The sequence below is a fragment of the Pseudophryne corroboree genome, chromosome 1, assembly GCF_028390025.1.
Source record: "Pseudophryne corroboree isolate aPseCor3 chromosome 1, aPseCor3.hap2, whole genome shotgun sequence".
NCBI lineage: Eukaryota > Metazoa > Chordata > Amphibia > Anura > Myobatrachidae > Pseudophryne > Pseudophryne corroboree.
In genome coordinates this window covers 856,240,478-856,258,877 of record NC_086444.1, presented here as the reverse complement: position 1 = coordinate 856,258,877, position 18,400 = coordinate 856,240,478, and the positions used below count along the sequence as shown (strand labels likewise).

Sequence of the window (18,400 nt, the reverse complement as noted above, 5' to 3'; positions counted from 1 at the left end):
GCCCCCACAGTGCAAGGTATACAAATGCCCCCACAGTGCCAGGTATACAGATGCCCCCACAGTGCAAGGTATACAGATGCCCCCACAGTGCCATGTATACAGATGCCCCCACAGTGCCAGGTAAACAATTGCCCCCACAGTGCCAGGTAAACAATTGCCCCCACAGTGCCAGGTATACAATTGCCCCCACAGCAGCCAGTGCTGCAGCTGCTTACCGCTGCTGCACTGCTGCTGCTGCTGCTGCTGCTCCTCCTCCTCCTCCGGGCTGTGAGGGACGGGGGTGAGAGTGCCGGGCGCCCGCCAGCACGGCTGTGTCTGGCGCGGCAGCGTATAGCGTTCAAACCAGCCGCCGGTTCGTGAGCCAATCAGAGCTCGCGGACCGGCGGCTTCTGATTGGCTGCCGGTCCGCGAGCTCTGATTGGCTCACGAACCGGCGGCTGCTTTGAAGTCCGCTATACGCACCGCGCCAGACACAGCCGTGCTGGCGGGCGCCCGGCGCTCTCACCCCCGTCCCTCACAGCTCTCCAATCCTGACAGCTGAGACGTGCTGCCGCCGGACTGAGCGGCAGCGCGTCTCAGTGACCGCTGGACCGGCCCACGTGGCCATCGGCCCTTCTGGCATTTGCCAGAAGTGCCAGATGGCCAGTCCGGCCCTGCCTCCCTGTAACTCGACACTCAGTATCCCTGCCCTCAGCCTTTTTGTAACTCGCTCCTCAGCGTCCCTGTCCTCAGCCTAGGGATGGCTATCGGTGGGTTATCCATTGATGGTTACCATTGATTGTACCATCAGTGGATAGCCTCGATGGTGTGCAACCATCTGTAAGGGAACCCATTGATGGTTTTGCCCATCGATGGTCCCCATTACTTTAGTATGGAGTTAGACGTGGGCCAATGAGAGCCTGGGGGTGTGGCTTCATGGTTGTCTGGTGGCGGAGCTATGCTTTGTGTCCCTGACACCCTAGGGAAAAATTTTTTTTAAACTATTTGATAGCTCTTTACCATTGATGGTAGGAGACCATCTGGTTCTCCCCAATCAATGGTAAAAGTAGCTACCATCGGTCATAGACCATCAATGATTTTGAATAATTGATGGTTGATGGCCATGGCCTCAGCCTCCCTGTAACTCACCCCTCATTGTCCCTGACCTCTGCCTCCCTGTAACTCCCCCCCAGTGTCCCTGCCCTCATCCTCCCTGTAAGTCGCTCCTCAGTGTCCCTGACCTCTGCCTCCCTGTAACTCCCCCCCCCCCCAGTGTCCCTGCCCTCAGCCTATCTGTAACTCCCCCGTCTATGTTCCATGGTGGGGGAGGCGGGGGGCGCCAGTCCCTTACTTCGCCAGGGGCACTCGGACCCCTAGATACAACCCTGCTCAAGAGACACAGTTCACGTTTTCTATCTATCTATCTATCTATCTATCTATCTATCTATCTATCTATCTACATTACAATTAGGATTAACAAGCTTCTCACACTGTGAGAAGTCAAATCAGCAAATACAGCTGATCAATGTAAGTTCTATACCAAACAGTGATATTACAAAGGATAATTATGATGCTAGCCAGTCACATGATCAGCCTACTGAGGTGATAAAACATAATCTGCCTGCAGTTTACCACTGCTATCTATCTATCTACGGTATCATTTAGGTTAAAACAAATTTACTTTACAACATGGGAAGTGATATAAGCAAATACAATTGATAACTGACATTTCTTTTCCAAACAGTGACATCATAGTGTTTTTGATAGCCAGTCACATGATGAGTCTACTAAGGTGATAAATCACAGTGCCGTAACTAGACATTTTAGCGCTGTGTGCAAGAAACAGCATCGGCGCCCCCACCCCCATATACAAAATAAGGGCAGTGCGCGTCGTGGGGAAGGGGCGTGGCCACAAAATAATAACAATTCATATTACGCTGTACAGAAGTCCCCATTATTCAAATTACACAGCACAGTAGCACCACTTACACACATTACCCCAGGTAGAGCCCCTTTTACACATTAAGCCAGGAAGAGACCCATTTTGCACATTACTCCAGGTAGAGCCGCTATCACACATTATGCCAGGTAGAGTTCCATTTTACACATTACGGCAGGCAGAGTCCCATTTTTACACATTAGGCAGGCAGAGTCCCCCTTTTTTACACAATACAGCAGGAGAGTCTCCCTTTTTCCACATTAGGTAGCAGAGTCCCCTTTTTACACATTAGGCAGCAGAGTCCCTCTTTTTTACACATTAGGAAGGCAAAGTACCCCTTTTCTACACATTAGGCAGGCAAAGTCCCCCTTATTAAACATATGGGGGAGAGAGAGAGAGAGAGAGAGAGAGAGAGAGAGAGAGAGAGAAAATTAATTATACTTACCTGTGACCAGCCGGCAGGCCTCTCCTTCCCGCCCTACGCAGCGTTCTTCACATTGCAGGGCATTGTGGGTGGGCTGGGGCAGGCTGGGAGAGACGTCATCTCTCCCAGCACACGGCGGAAGCAGAGGGGGAGCTTGAGCGCTGCCTGGCTACCTATGTGAGAAGAAGTAGCCGGGCAATGCAGCTGAGGCTGAGCGGTGATGGTGGGGGGATGTGAGCCAGACCCCACAGTGCAGCGATGTTGACGAAACAGCCAGGAGGGGGTTGCTGGTGGTCCTGCGCCCACAGCGCATCTACGCTGTGTGCCAGGCACCACTGGCACACACCTAGTTACGGCCCTGATAAATCATAATCTCTCTATTTATATATATTTAGTTACCTGTCTACCTTACAGTTAGTCTAAAACAAGATTAATTTACACTGTGAGCAGTAGAGATGTGTGATTCAGTTTCCATGGAAACCGAAACTACCAAAACTTCCAGTATCCAAGTATATCCGAGTCCCGCTGTATTTCCTACCAAGCTTGGATACGAAAACGAGGCAAAACGTCATACACCCGCCATTGAATCTTGTGTGTTCTGGATTTGATAAAAGTACCTCCCTAGTGGTTTTGGTGCCATTTCACACAGAACAACGGAGAGAGAGGTTGAGGGGTGGACTGCAGTGTGATTAAGGGCTACTGTTAATGGGTGTAGTACGGCTGACCGGTGGTCAGCTTACCGACGCCTGGATCCCGGCAGCATACCGACGCCGGGATCCCGGCGGGGAGGGGCGAGTGCAGCAAGCCCCTTGCGGGCTCGCTGAGGTTGCCACGGGTTCTATTCCCACTCTATGGGTGTCGTGGACACCCACGAGTGGAAATAGTCCCTGTTGGTCGGCATGCCGACCATCGGGATAGTGAGCAGTCGGAATGGTGGAGGAGGTCATGTGACTGTCGGTCACCCGACCGCCAGTCACATGAATACCACCCGTTAATGACTGATTAAGGACAGCACTGTCTTTAATAGCTACTGTAAAATAAAATTAAGAAGAGCTGTGACTAATATTAAGCGCAGTGGGATAATACTAGAGATTTGTGCCCCCTGTGTATTGCTTTTGGATTTAAACCGCACATCTCTAGATATTACTGTGTAATCCACAGATTCAGTGTCATCAGTGAAGACCTGTGGGTTGCAGTAGTGTGATTAAGGGTTACTGTGACTGTGATTAAGAGCAGTGGGATACAGTATCACCTTCAGACTCATCAGAGAGAAGAAGAAAAAGAAAAAGAAGAATTATTATTATTATTAATAATAATAATAATAATAGTAATAATAAAGAAGAGCTACTGTGACGGTGTTTATGGACAGTGGGATACAGGTTCACGCTCAGACTCTGTCATCAGTGAAGGTCTGTGCGCTGCAGCACTGTGTCAGTATTAGAAAATCATCATACTTACTCAAACTACTGTCCCATCTCTCAGCTCTCTTGCGTCTCCAAGCTACTTGAGAAACTTGCCCACACTCGCCTCACACACTTTCTTAACTGATACAACTTATTGGACCCACGTCAATCAGGCTTTCATTTCCAACACGCCACAGAGACAGCACTGACTAAAGTAGTGAATGATCTGGTGACTGCCAAGTCTAAATGCCATTACTCACTTCTCATTCTTCTAGATCTCTCAGCTACTTTTGACACTGTTGAACACTCTCTTCTCATACAAACACTGCAATCCCTAGGTATTCAGGACACAGGCCTCTCTTGGTTCCTATCCTACCTATCTAATCACTCTTTCAGTGTCTGTTTCTCTGAATCTACCTCCTATTCGCTACCTCTTTCAGTTGGAGTACCGCAAGGCTCAGTCTTGGGTCCTCTGCTTTTCTCTATCTATACCTCATCTCTTGGTAAACTAATCAGCTCTTTTGGATTTCAGTATCATTTGTATGCAGATGATACTAAAATCTACCTATCCTTTCCTGATATGTTACCATCTGTATTGAGCCATGTCACTAAATGCCTCTCTGCTGTTTTATCTTGGATGTCATCTCGCCATCTCAAACTTAATATTTCCAAAACAGAGTTAATTATATTTCCACCGGCCAATTGAAGTTACCAACCAGATCTTTCTATCACTGTTGAGAGCTCGACAATCAACCATACACCGCAAACTCACTGCCTAGGTGTCATTCTTGACTCTGAATTGTCCTTTGTTCCCCACATTCAATCTGTCTCAAAATTTTGTTACATGCATCTAAAATACATATCCAAAATACAATCATACCTTACTCAAGACACTGCTAAAACCTAATCCATGCTCTCATTATATCCCACATTGATTATTGCAATAGTCTTCTTACTGGTCTTACCAAGAAGAGACTCTCACCATTACAATCCATTCTGAATGCAGCTGCGAGGCTTATCTTCCTCGCTACATGTTCATCGTCTATAGACCCACTATGTCAGTCCCTCCATTGGTTACCTGTATTCTACCGTATTCAGTATAAAATACTTTTACTCACACATAAGGATATTAACCATACTACACCAAAATACATCTCTTTGCTTATCTCAAAATATCTCCCAACCTGGCCCCTTCACTCTTCACAAGATCTATTCTTCTCATTCCCACTCATTACTTGCACCCATGCACGATTGCAGGACTTTCTTCGGGCTGCACCCACTCTGTCAAATGCCCTACCATACACAATAAGACTCTCCTCTAGTCTCCAAACCTTCAAGTGTTCCCTGAAAACTCATCTATTCAGGCAAGCTTATCAAATTCCAGAACCCAGAACCGCTAACATTTCCTTCATAAACTTTCGTATCCCATCAATATCCCCACTATACAGTCCACACATATCCTTCACATATTTTCTCTTTCTTCACTTTCCCTTCCTCCTGACGCTGGTTCATCATTGCTGTGATGTGATATCCTGCATCCCACCAAGAACCTTTGCAATCTGACGGACAACTATGCAATAAATAGCACCTATCCTTGTATTTCAATGCCTATTTCCCCATAGATTGTAAGCTTGCAAGCAGGGCCTTCCTACCTCTAGGACTGTTTGTTATTATCCAGTTTTGTCTTATCATTGTGTCCAGTTGTAAAGCGCAATGAAATTTGCTGTGCTATATAAAAAAACTGTTAATAAATAAATTCTTAAATTAAAAAAATGCTTTTGTGTTGTTCAGGCACTGTACTTAAAAAAAATGTTCAGTAGGTGCCAACTGTCTGTTACTTAGTACATTGTTAAAAAATAAATAATATGTGTGTGTTCAGGACGTGTTCAGGCACTGTTAAAAAATAACGTACAGTAGGTGCCACCATTACTTTCTAATAGTGGTATGACTCAATATGGATCAGTTGATAGAAGAGCAGGAGCCGCAACCCAATACTAGTGCTGTAGCTGCTTCCTGTCATGACAGTACTACAACATCTACTAAAGGTGGTCCAGGGGACAGAAAGTTTAAGAAAGGGACCCTGAAATCTAAATATTTCACAATGTTAAAGAAAAGAGGTAGAGGTGTCACCTTTAAAACAGACAAATCAGTGCCCAAAAAAAGAACACTAAGGCTGAAGAATAAACTGTGTGTTCACAATTCCCTGAGGAGAGTCTAGTGGTGTCCATGTTAGCTATACAATATGTGAGCCTGAAATTTCTGATACTGTACTCGTAGAGAAGCCTACTTTCACCAATTATGCACCTTTTGAACATGTGGGGAAGGGCAGTACAAGCAAAGATGGCGAGATAAAAATTGAGGATGCTAGTGTGGAACAAGATGAGGGGCATATTTGTATACTATCTGAGCTAAAGAGGATGTTGATGATGAGGATGAAGTTTGTATAAGTCAGCCACCAGTGGCAGCAGTTCTTGCCCATAGGAAAAAGAAGACCATTGTCATGCCTGAGCACAAGAACAAAAAAGAACCACCACTTATGTGTGGAATTATTTTTACCAAATCCTGATAACAATTGTCAATCCACCTGTACTGTTTGTGAAGCCAAAGTAAGCAGAGGTAAGGACGGTAACCATCTACGGACCTCCTCCCTGTTTTGTCATTTGGAGCGAGTTCTTGCAAAACATTTGAGAAAATCTGAAAAATCCAGTAAAATAATACTGTGGCGCAGCATTAGTTAGCACCTGGCTCTCAGCTAGATCCCTGAACCTTCAATCTCCACTGCCATAACCTTCATCATCAATATTAGAGATGTGCACCAGAAATTTTTCGGGTTTTGTGTTTTGGTTTTGGATTCGGTTCTGCGGCCGTGTTTTGGATTCGGACGCATTTTGTCAAAACCTCCCTGAATATTTTTTGTCGGATTTGGGTGTGTTTTGGATTCGGGTGTTTTTTTCAAAAACCCCTCAAAAAAAGCTTAAATTATAGAATTTGGGGGTCATTTTTATCCTATAGTATTATAAACCTCAATAACCACAATTTACACTCATTTCCAGTCTATTCTGAACACCTCACACCTCACAATACTATTTTTAGTCCTAAAATTTGCACCAAGGTCGCTGAATGACTAAGCAAAGCGACCCAAGAGGGCGGCACAAACACCTGGCCCATCTAGGAGTGGCACTGCAGTGTCAGACAGGATGGCACTTCAAAAAATTGGCCCCAAACAGCACATGATGCAAAGAAAAGAGAAAAAGAGGTGCACTGTGGTCGCTGGACGGCTAAGCTAAGTGACACAAACACCTCAATATCACAGGAATTATTCATTCTAATCAATGGTATTATTGGTCCAAATCACTGGAAGAAAATGACATAATCACTGGAATTATTCGTTCTAATCAATGGTATTATTGGTCCAAATCACTGTAAGAAAATGAGAAAATCACTGGAATTATTTGTTCTAATCAATGGTATTATTGGTCCAAATCACTGTAAGAAAATGACAAAATCACTGGAATTATTTGTTCTAATCAATGGTATTATGGCCCAAATCACTGGAAGAAAATGACAAAATCACTGGAATTATTCGTTCTAATCAATGGTATTATTGGTCCAAATCACTGGAAGAAAATGACAAAATCACTGGAATTATTTGTTCTAATCAATGGTATTATTGGTCCAAATCACTGGAAGAAAATGACAAAATCACTGGAATTATTCATTCTAATCAATGGTATTATTGGTCCAAGTCACTGGAAGAAAATGGAATGGATGGATACTTGCAGTGACACAGATCTGCAAGATACAGCAATGGCCAACTGTACAACTATATACTGTTAGTCACCAAAATGCTGCACTGTAATACTAGAAGCTATAGAAAAGTATATATAATATTACTGTATATCAGTACAGATTAGTGTAACTGTGACACATGTGTCCTGACAAGCAGTATAGAAGCTATAGAAAAGTATATATATTATTGTATATATCAGTACAGAGCAGTGTAACTGTGACACATGTGTCCTGACAAGCAGTATAGAAGCTATAGAAAATAAGAAAAGTATATATATTATTGTATATATCAGTACAGAGCGGTGTAACTGTGACCCATGTGTACTGACAAGCAGTATAGAAGCTATAGAAAAGTATATATAATATTACTGTATATCAGTACAGATTAGTGTAACTGTGACACATGTGTCCTGACAAGCAGTATAGAAGCTATAGAAAAGTATATATATTATTGTATATATCAGTACAGAGCAGTGTAACTGTGACACATGTGTCCTGACAAGCAGTATAGAAGCTATAGAAAATAAGAAAAGTATATATATTATTGTATATATCAGTACAGAGCGGTGTAACTGTGACCCATGTGTACTGACAAGCAGTATAGAAGCTATAGAAAAGTATATATAATATTACTGTATATCAGTACAGAGCGGTGTAACTGTGACACATGTGTCCTGACAAGCAGTATAGAAGCTATAGAAAATAAGAAAAGTATATATATTATTGTATATATCAGTACAGAGCAGTGTAACTGTGACACGTGTCCTGACAAGCAGTATAGAAGCTATAGAAAATAAGAAAAGTATATATATTATTGTATATATCAGTACAGAGCAGTGTAACTGTGACACATGTGTCCTGACAAGCAGTATAGAAGCTATAGGTAATAAGAAAAGTATATATATTATTGTATATATCAGTACAGAGCAGTGTAACTGTGACCATGTGTCCTGACAAGCAGTATAGAAGCTATAGAAAAGTATATATAATATTACTGTATATCAGTACAGAGCGGTGTAACTGTGACACATGTGTCCTGACAAGCAGTATAGAAGCTATAAAAAAGTATATATATTACTGTATATCAGTACAGAGCGGTGTAACTGTGACACATGTGTGTCCTGACAAGCAGTATAGAAGCTATAGAAAAGTATATATAATATTACTATATATCAGTACAGAGCGGTGTAACTCTGACCCATGTGTCCTGACAAGCAGTATACAAGCTATAGAAAAGTATATATTATATACTGGGCACACTGAGCACAGATATGGAGCATTTTCAGGCAGAGAACGTAGATATTTTCAGCACACTGAGCACAGATTATTTGCAGCACACTGAGCACAGATATTTTCAGCACACTGAGCACAGATTACGGAGCTTTTTAGTGAGAGAACGCAGCCACATCCTCTCCGTTCAATCTCCAAATCACGAGTGAAAATGGCGGCGACGCCCGGCTCCTTATATAGAATACGAATCTCGCGAGAATCCGACAGCGGGATGATGACGTTCGGGCGCGTTCTGGTTAACCGAGCAAGGCAGGAAGATCCGAGGCTGCCTCGGAACCGTGTAAAACAGGTGAAGTTCGGGGGGGGTTCGGATCCCGAGGAACCGAACCCACTCATCTCTAATCAATATCCTCTCTAATGATCGAAGGTAGTCCTGAATCCAAGGCTAGCTGACTTCTCCCCTATCCAGGATTACTCAGAAGAATCCTTGAGTGCTAGGACTGCTGCTGCTGCTGCTGGAAGTGGATCTTCATTCCAGAGGGAGACCAAGAAGATTAATTGTAGGAGTTAAAAAAAAATATAAAATAAAAAAAAAAATATATATATATATGTTAATCCTCTGCAAGATGAAGCAAGTATGACAGCTGTCATCCAGTTGCACACAGGATCATTGACACCATGATGGCTATGCTAGTATTAGATCTGTGGCCAATATCTACCATGAATGCATCAGGTTTTAAGATGGTCATACACAAGGTCAACATATGATTAGTCAATCCCGGCAGCGCTGACTGTCGTATGGTGCTAAGTTACCATACAAGCTATCATATGCCGGAGAGCTGGCGGGGGAATTGGGGGGGGGGGGTTATGGGACAGCTTGCATCTAATGCGAGTTGTCCTAGTGTATGGCCAGCATACAACAGTTAATTGAAGTCCTGTGTCCCTGCTGCCAATTTCCACCTCGATTCCATTTTACTAGAAAAGCAATTCCTATCCTGTACCAGGACATAAAAAAACTGACTTGGCCTACAAAATGCCATTGCACCCACTCTCCAATTAACCACAGATATGTGGACAAGCAGTACTGGGCAAATGAAAGATTACATGACTGTGACAGCCCACTGGGTAGGTGCATCCAGTGTCAGACTGGGGCATGAAGGGCCCACCGGGGAAAATGCTGAGGTAGGGGCCCATGTTTAGAGGCTTGGCCAACTTATAGTGCTTCCCATGCACGAGTTCAGGATTTTGCCCGTGCTGCACCCCTTCATTGGAATGCGCTCCCCCGCTCCATTAGACTCTCCCCGACCTTGCAAAGCTTCAAACGGGCATTGAAAACCCACCTATTCATCAAAGCGTACCCCTCCAATGCATAACCTAGTCCTTAGGTTGCTCCTCCATCCCCCTGCCCCATGCCTTGGACATCTCTGCTTTGCTCGCATACCACCATCAGGCTTACCTGCTTGCACCTCATGTCATCTGTCTGTTGCCCCTCCCCACTAGATTGTTAGCTCTTCAGAGCAGGGCCCTCTTTCCTCTTGTCTAAACCCTCTTCTTGACACATTTCACTCAGCGACCATCTTTACCTGCTTTCTCTCCTGCTGGTAAAGGCTCATCTCTATCTATGGCCGCCAGCCCCAAGTAGTACAATGATTACTCCTTCGCTACTTACATCTAAGCTGTATTATGTTTTGAGAATTGTGTTGCTGTTTGTTACCAGCACTCCATTTTTGTTATTTATTGTTATGCTAAGTTTTGTCTCCCTGTACTGTCCTTTGTACGGCGCTGCGAAACACTTGTGGCGCCCTATAAATAAAATATAATAATAATAATAATAATAATAATAATGGTCTGAGCCCCTTGATAAATATATAGAGTAAATACATAGTCCATGTGCAGTGTAAGGTAACCTATGTATAGTGTATAATTCAAGTGCTGAGTCTGGAACCTGATCCATAGAGGAGGATGTGGGCCTCCAAGTAGTGGGCCCACTGGTGGTTTCCCCTGTACCCCTGTGGGCCAGTCCACCCCTGGGTGTATCACCTTCAGCAGCACCATCAACAGCAGCAGCAGCAGCAGTATGCAAAACACAATGCAAGCTCATTCACAGGCAGGCTACTATCTGTATCACCGGGTTCACTACGGCTGGCCGGCGGTCGGGCTCCCGGCGCCCAGCATACCGGCACCGGGAGCCCGACCGCCGGCTGACCGACAGTGTGGCGAGCGCAAATGAGCCCCTTGCGGGCTCGCTGCGCTCGCCACGCTACGGGCACGGTGGCGCGCTACGCGCGCCACACTATTTTATTCTCCCTCTATGGGGGTCGTGGACCCCCACGAGGGAAAATAAGTGTCGGTATGCCGGCGGTCGGGCTCCCGGCGCCGGTATACTGAGCGCCGGGAGCCCGACCGCCGGCATACAGAAGACCACCCGTATCACCACTACACTAAGAGAAATACCAGTGTCAAACCCAGGGATGTCATAGCAAAGCGGCTTACCCTGCTAGGACTCTCCTCAGGATTTGTCATTTCTGGTAACACAAGTAATATTGTGAGACCATTTCAACTGGGTGATTTTGAACATGTCCCACGTTTTTTAGTACACACTATTAACTTGATGGTACAGATGTTTTCAAAAATGATAGGGTCATGCAGGAGATGCTGTTAGTGGCCCGAATAATTGCTGGACATTTTTGCTATTCAGCAATCACATCTTAAAGATTGCATAAACTACAAGAACAGTTCAGTTTCCCATGCCACCAACTAAAGCAAATGGTGAAATTCAATAAAACAAGGTGAAATTCAATCCTTTATGTGCTTCACATGGCGATAAATCTGTGGAGCAACGAACAGTGAAAGAGCAATTAGATAGGTAGGATGAGAACAAAGAAAGGGCTGTGCCCTGGAGAACTAGGAATTGTAGTTTTTGTATGAGAAGAAGGTTGTAAACATGGTCAAAAGCAGCAGAAAGATCTAGAAGAATAAGAAGTGAGTAGTGGCCTTTAGACTTAGCGGTAGCCATACAGTATATAATACAAAGAGTATCCTAATGACTAACATACAAGACAGAGAACCTTTTGGTGGCTGTTATACAAGACAGAGTGCATGCTACAGTAGTAATAGATGTACAATGTAAAGAGCAACCTTGTAATACTACCAGAGGCGGATTGGCCATAGGGTCTACAGGGAAGATTCCCGGTGGGCCTATGCACCCGAGGGGCCTGTTTTGTTTGAGGACATGTGGTCCTATTTATAGACATAATGAATAAGATGCCAAACAATTTGCATATATGAAAATGACTTTGACACTTAGCCTGTGATTGCAGATGATCTAGTGTATGCTCTGTCTGCCTGCTTGGCTGACATATAAGATTGAGTGAATAGTGATTGGGATACGTTTGGTGTAATAAGCAAGAAAATATATCTTTCTAAAAAATTATATAGTTTCCTAAATTCTAAAGGTGTATCATATAATGTGCTCATAATATTTAATTTTATTTCCTTTTAACTTCCACTTGATGATGGACATCCCCACTATCTGGAAAGTCTTGGGGGGAGGGTGCTGCTGCCATGGCCCATGGCTAGACCTTACACCTCTGAGGCTGCCCAAGTGGGGCCACTAGTACAAATTTTTCCAGGGCCGCTTTTTGTTCCCAATCCGCCCCTAAATACTACAAATAAAGTATACTAGTGCGATCAGTAGCGAATTTCCCATTAGGCACGTGCGGCACATAGGGGTGGCACTTGTTTGGGGGCGGCACTTGGATGCTTGTGTTGCTACAGTCAGCACAAAAAGTACCAGTAACTAGTAAAATATTTCCACTGTACTCAGGTGAGTTTCTAGAGAGGATGGGGGCCTATGTACAGGCTCCGTCTGGGCCCCCTCCTCTCTAGCCGTTGGCAGCGCTGCAGATCTGGGCACTAGGGGACCCTAGCACTGTCCCAGAGTCTAGAGCACATGCGCAGATCTCCAGGAAAATGGCACAGCTGCCATTTTCACAGTCATTTTTCTACTGCGCATGCGAGAAACACCGGCAGAATGGCACCGTGCCGTTTTCCCAGTGATTTCTGCAGTGACGCTGCTTCATTGCGGGACTACGGAGGGTGAGTATTGAAAATAATGGGTGCAGGGTGTGCAATGTGGGCCCCCCTGGACCCTGGGAGCCCGTGAGCACCGCTCACACTGCACGCATTATAAATACGTCACTGACTGTACTTTACGATATGCCATCTTGAATGGCTGGTAAATGGGTAGGACATGCACATACTGCCCTCGTAAGCTGTCCTACTTAGTAAATATTAGAGATGTGTGGCAGGCACTTTTCGTGTTTTGTGTTTTGGTTTTGGTTCTAATTCCACTTTCGTGTTTTGGTTTTGGCTTGGTTTTGCCAAAACCACCCTTTTGTGTTTTGGTTTTGGTTTTGGACCTGGATGATTTTTGAAAAAAACATAAAAACAGGTAAAATCACACAATTTGGGGGTCATTTTGCTCCTACGGTATTATTAACCTCAATAACATTAATTTCCACTCATTTACAGTCTATTCTGAACACCTCACAGTTTTGTTTTTAGGCCTAAAAGTTGCACCGAGGTGGCTGTATGACTAAGCTAAGCGACACAAGTGTGCGGCACAAACACCTGGCCCATCTAGGAGTGGCACTGCAGTTGCAGACAAGATGGCACTATTCAAAAACTAGTACCCAAACAGCACATAATGCATAGGAGAAAAAGAGGTGCAATTAGGTAGCTGGATGGCCAAGCTAAGCGACACAAGTATGCAGCACAAACACCTGGCCCATCTAGGAGTGGCACTGCAGTGTCAGACAGGATAGCACTTTTCAAAAACTAGGCCCCAAATAGCACATCATGCAAAGATGTAGAAGAGGTGCAATGAGGTAGCTGTATGACTAAGCCAAGCGACACAAACAATTGGCCCATCTAGGAGTGGCACTGCAGTGGCAGAAAGGAGGGCAGATATCAAAAAAAGGCGCCAAACAGTACATGATGCAAAGAAGAAAAAAGGTGCACCGAGTTTGCTGTATGAATAAGCTAAGCGACACAACCACTTGGCCCATCTAGTAGTGTCACGCAGTGGCTGAATGTCGAGAGTGGGCTGCAATTGTTCGGTCAACTGACAGCATCTCCAGCACGCCCCTCTCATTTTTAAAAAAATCTGCAATTGGTGGACTTATACGGCAGTACCCCAGGACTAATACAGCAGTACCCCCTGGATTCATACAGCAGTGTCAGACAGAATGGCACTTTTCAAAAACTAGGCCCCAAACAGCACCTCATGCAAAGATGTCAAAGAGGTGCAATGAGGTAGCTGTATAACTAAGCTAAGCGACACAAACAATTCCCACTGGAATTATACGTCCAAATCACTGGAATTATACGTCCAAATCACTGGAATTAAATGGCAAAATCACTGGAATTATACGTCCAAATCACTGGAATTAAATGGCAGTACCAGTGGACATATACGGAAGTGTCAGACAGGATGGCACTTTAAAAAAATAATTCCGCAAACAGCACATGATTATAAGAAGAAAAAAAGGTGCAAGATGGAATTTCCTTGGGCCCTCCCACCCACTCTTGTGTTGTATAAACAGGACATGCACACTTTAACAAACCAATAATTTCAGCGACTGGGTCTGCCACATGACAGTGGCTGAAATGACTGGTTTGTTTGGGCCCCCACCAAAAAAAGAAGCAATCAATCTCTCCTTGCTCAAACTGGCTCTACAGAGGCAAGATGTCAACCTCATCCTCCGATTCCTCACCCCTTTCACTGTGTACATCCTCCTCCTCCTCCTCACAGAGTATTAATTCGTCCCCACTGGAATCCACCATCACAGGTCACTGTGTACTTTCTGGAGGCAATTGCTGGTAAAAGTCTTCCCGGAGGAATTTATAATTCATTTTGATTAACATCATCTTCTCCATATTTTGTGGAAGTAACCTCCTACGCCAATCGCTGACAAGGCTACCGGCTGCACTAAACACTCTTTGGAGTACACACTGGAGGGGGGGGGGCAACTTAGGTAAACTAAAGCCAGTTTGTGCAAAGGCATTCAAATTGCCTCTTTTTCCTGCCAGTATACATACGGACTGTCTGACATACCTACTTGAATGCTGTCACTCATATAATCCTCCACAATTTTTTCAATGGTGACAGAATCATATGCAGTGACAGTAGACATGTCAGTAATCGTTGGCAGGTCCTTCAGTCCGGACCAGATGTCAGCTTTCGTTCCTGACTGTCCTGCATCACCGCCAGCGGGTGGGCTAGGAAATCGTATCCTTTTCCTTGCAGACCCTGTGGCGGGAGAAATTGAAGGAGGAGCTGTTGATGGGTCACGTTCCGCTTGAGTTGACAATTTACTCACCAGCAGGTCTTTGCACCTCTGCAGACTTGTGCCTGCCGGAAAGAGAGATGCAACGTAGGCTTTAAACCTAGTATCGAGCACGGTGGCCAAAATGTAGTGCTCTGATTTCAACAGATTGACCACCCTTGAATCCTGGCAAAGCAAATGAAGGGATCCATCCACAAGTCCTACATACTTTGCGAAATCGTTCCGTCTTAGCTCCTTCTTCAATTTCTCCAGCTGCTTCTGCAAAAGTCTGTTGAGGAGAATGACCTGACTCAAGCAGGCAGTGTCTGAACTGACTTCACGTGTGGCAAGTTCAAAGGGTTGGAGAACCTTGCACAAGATGGAAATCATTCTCCACTGCCCTTGAGTCAGGTGCATTCTGCCTCCTTTGCCTATATCGTAGGCAGATGTATAGGCTTAAATGTCCTTTTGCTGTTCCTCCATCCTCTGAAGCATATAGAGTGTTGAATTCCACCTCGTTACCACCTCTTGCTTCAGTTGATGGCAGGACAGGTTCAGGAGTATTTGCTGTCACTCCAGTCTTCGGCACGCGGTGGCAGAATGTCGAAAGTGGCCAGCAATTTTTCAGGCCACTGACAGCATCTCCTGTACACCCCTGTCATTTTTTCAAAAAATTCTGCACCACCAAACGAATTGTATGTGCAAAGGGGCATGCTGGAATTTGCCCAGATGTAATGCACGAACAATATTGGCGGCGTTGTCTGATATCACAAATCCCCAGAAGAGTCCAATTTGGGTAAGCCATTCTGCGATGATGTCCCTCAGTTTCCGTAAGAGGTTGTCAGCTGTATCCTGCCTAGGAACGAGTTGGCGTGTGTGAGATGCTGCTACTGTTGCTGCTGCTGTTGTTGCTGTGGGAGGCCAAACATCTACCCAGTGGGCTGTTACAGTCATATAGTCCTTAGACTGCCCTGTTCCACTTGTCCACATGTCCGTGGATAAGTGGACACTGGATACAACTGCATTTTTTAGGACACTGGTGACTCTTTTTCTGACGTCTCTGTACATTCTCGGTATCGCCTTCCTAGAGAAGTGGAACCTAGATGGGAATTTGTACCGGGGTCACACTATCTCCATCAATTCTCTAAGTCCCACTGAAATAATGGCGATACCGGACGCACGTCTAACACCAACATAAGTGTCAAGGCCTCAGTTATCCGCTTTGCAACAGGATGACTGCTGTCATATTTCATCTTCCTCACAAAGGACTGTTAGACAGTCAATTGCTTACTGAAAGTAGCACAAGTGGTCTACCGACTTCCCCTCTGGGATGACGATCGACTCCCAGCAGCAACAACAGCAGCGGCAGCAACAGCAGGCGTACCACTCAAGGATCCTCCGAAAGAATCCCGGTTAGGAGAGGACTCCTCAGTCTTGACAGTGACATGGCTTGCAGTACTACTAACGTTCCTGACTGAGGAGGAAGTTGACGTTGAGGGAGTTGGTGGTGTGGCTTGCAGGAGCTTGGGTACAAGAGGAAGAAGGAATTTAGGTGTCAGTTGACTGCTTCCGCTCTTACCCAAAGTTTCACAACTTGACACTGACTTCTGATGTATGAACAGCAGGTGACGTATAAGGGAGGATGTATCAAGGTGGTTAACATCCTTACCCCTACTTATTACAGATTGACAGAGGCAACAGATGGCTTGACACCTGTTGTCCGGATTTGTGGAGAAATAATTCCACAACAAAGAGGTGGCTTTTTTGGTAGTTTGCCCAGGCATCACAGTGGGCTTCTACATCCCACGGACAACAGGTGTCTCCCCCGGTGCCTGACTTAAACAAACCACATCCCCATCAGAATCCTCATCGTCAACTTCCTCCCCAGCGCCAGCAACACCCATATCCTCATCCTGGTGTACTTCAACAGTGACATCTTCAATTTCAATATCAGGAACTGGACTGTGGGTGATCCTTCCAGCACTTGCAGGGGGTGTGCAAATGGTGGAAGGAGCCACCTCTTCCCGTCCAGTGTGGGGAAGGTCAGGCATCGAAACCACCGACACACTTGGACTCTCCTTGAGGATTTGTGATAACATCTCAGAACGCACAGTTCATTTCTGTGCTTTTTCCAGCATAACTTTTTTAATTTTTCTAGCGGGAGGATGAGGGCTTCCATCGTCATGCGAAGCTGAACCACTAGTCATGAACATAGGCCAGGGCCTTAGCCGTTCCTTGCCACTCCGTGTCGTAAATGGCATATTGGCAAGTTTACGTTTCTCCTCAGACCATTTAAATTTCTTTTTTTGGGTCTTTTTACTGAACTTTGGCTTTTGGGATTTTACATGCCCTCTACTATCACATTGGACATCGGCCTTGGCAGACAACGTTGATGGCATTTCACCGTCTTTGTCAAGGCTAATGGCAGCAGCTTCAGCACTAGGAGGAAGTAGTTCTTGATCTTTCCCTATTTTATCCCCCAAATTTTTGTTCTCCATTATTTTTCTGGAGCTATATAACACAATGGCCCTCATTCCGAGTTGTTCGCTCGCAAGGCGAATGTAGCAGAGTTACACACGCTAAGCCGCCGCCTACTGGGAGTGAATCTTAGCTTCTTAAAATTGCGACCGACGTACGCGCAATATTGCGATTACAAACGAGTTAGCAGTTTCAGAGTAGCTCCAGACTTACTCTGCCTGTGCGATCATTTCAGTGCTTGTCGTTCCTGGTTGACGTCACAAACACACCCAGCGTTCGCCCAGGCACTCCCACCGTTTCCCCGGCCACTCCTGCGTTTTTTCCGGAAACGGTAGCGTTTTCAGCCACACGCCCCTGAAACGCCGTGTATCCGCCCAGTAACACCCATTTCCTGTCAATCACATTACGATCGCCGGAGCGAAGAAAAAGCCGTGAGTAAAAATACTTTCTTCATAGTAAAGTTACTTGGCGCAGTCGCAGTGCGAACATTGCGCATGCGTACTAAGCGGATTTTCACTGCGATGCGATGAAAAATACCGAGCGAACAACTCGGAATGAGGGCCAATATGCGGCACAAGAGCACTGAACATATGGCCGCAGAGGATACCACTGTGACTGGTCACTGGAATGATCGATGGCTGATGCACAGGACACTACCACTGGTCTGATGCAGGATAACACAGCAACACTGTAAGGAACTTGTTATTATTATACAGCAGCACTGGACATATGGCAGCAGAGTATACCACTGTGACTGGTCACTGGAATGACTGATGGCTGATGCACAGGACACTACCACTGGTCTGATGCAGGCAGAGCCAAAACTAGT

The 18,400-nt window shown here is 45.2% G+C and overlaps 1 long non-coding RNA gene across 1 annotated transcript in view; it reads right to left on the bottom strand.

Annotated features, from left to right (window-relative positions):
- The window catches only part of LOC134913275 (uncharacterized), a 192,863-nt gene that overhangs the window by 171,394 nt on the left and 3,069 nt on the right, over positions 1–18,400 (bottom strand). The window lies entirely within an intron of this gene.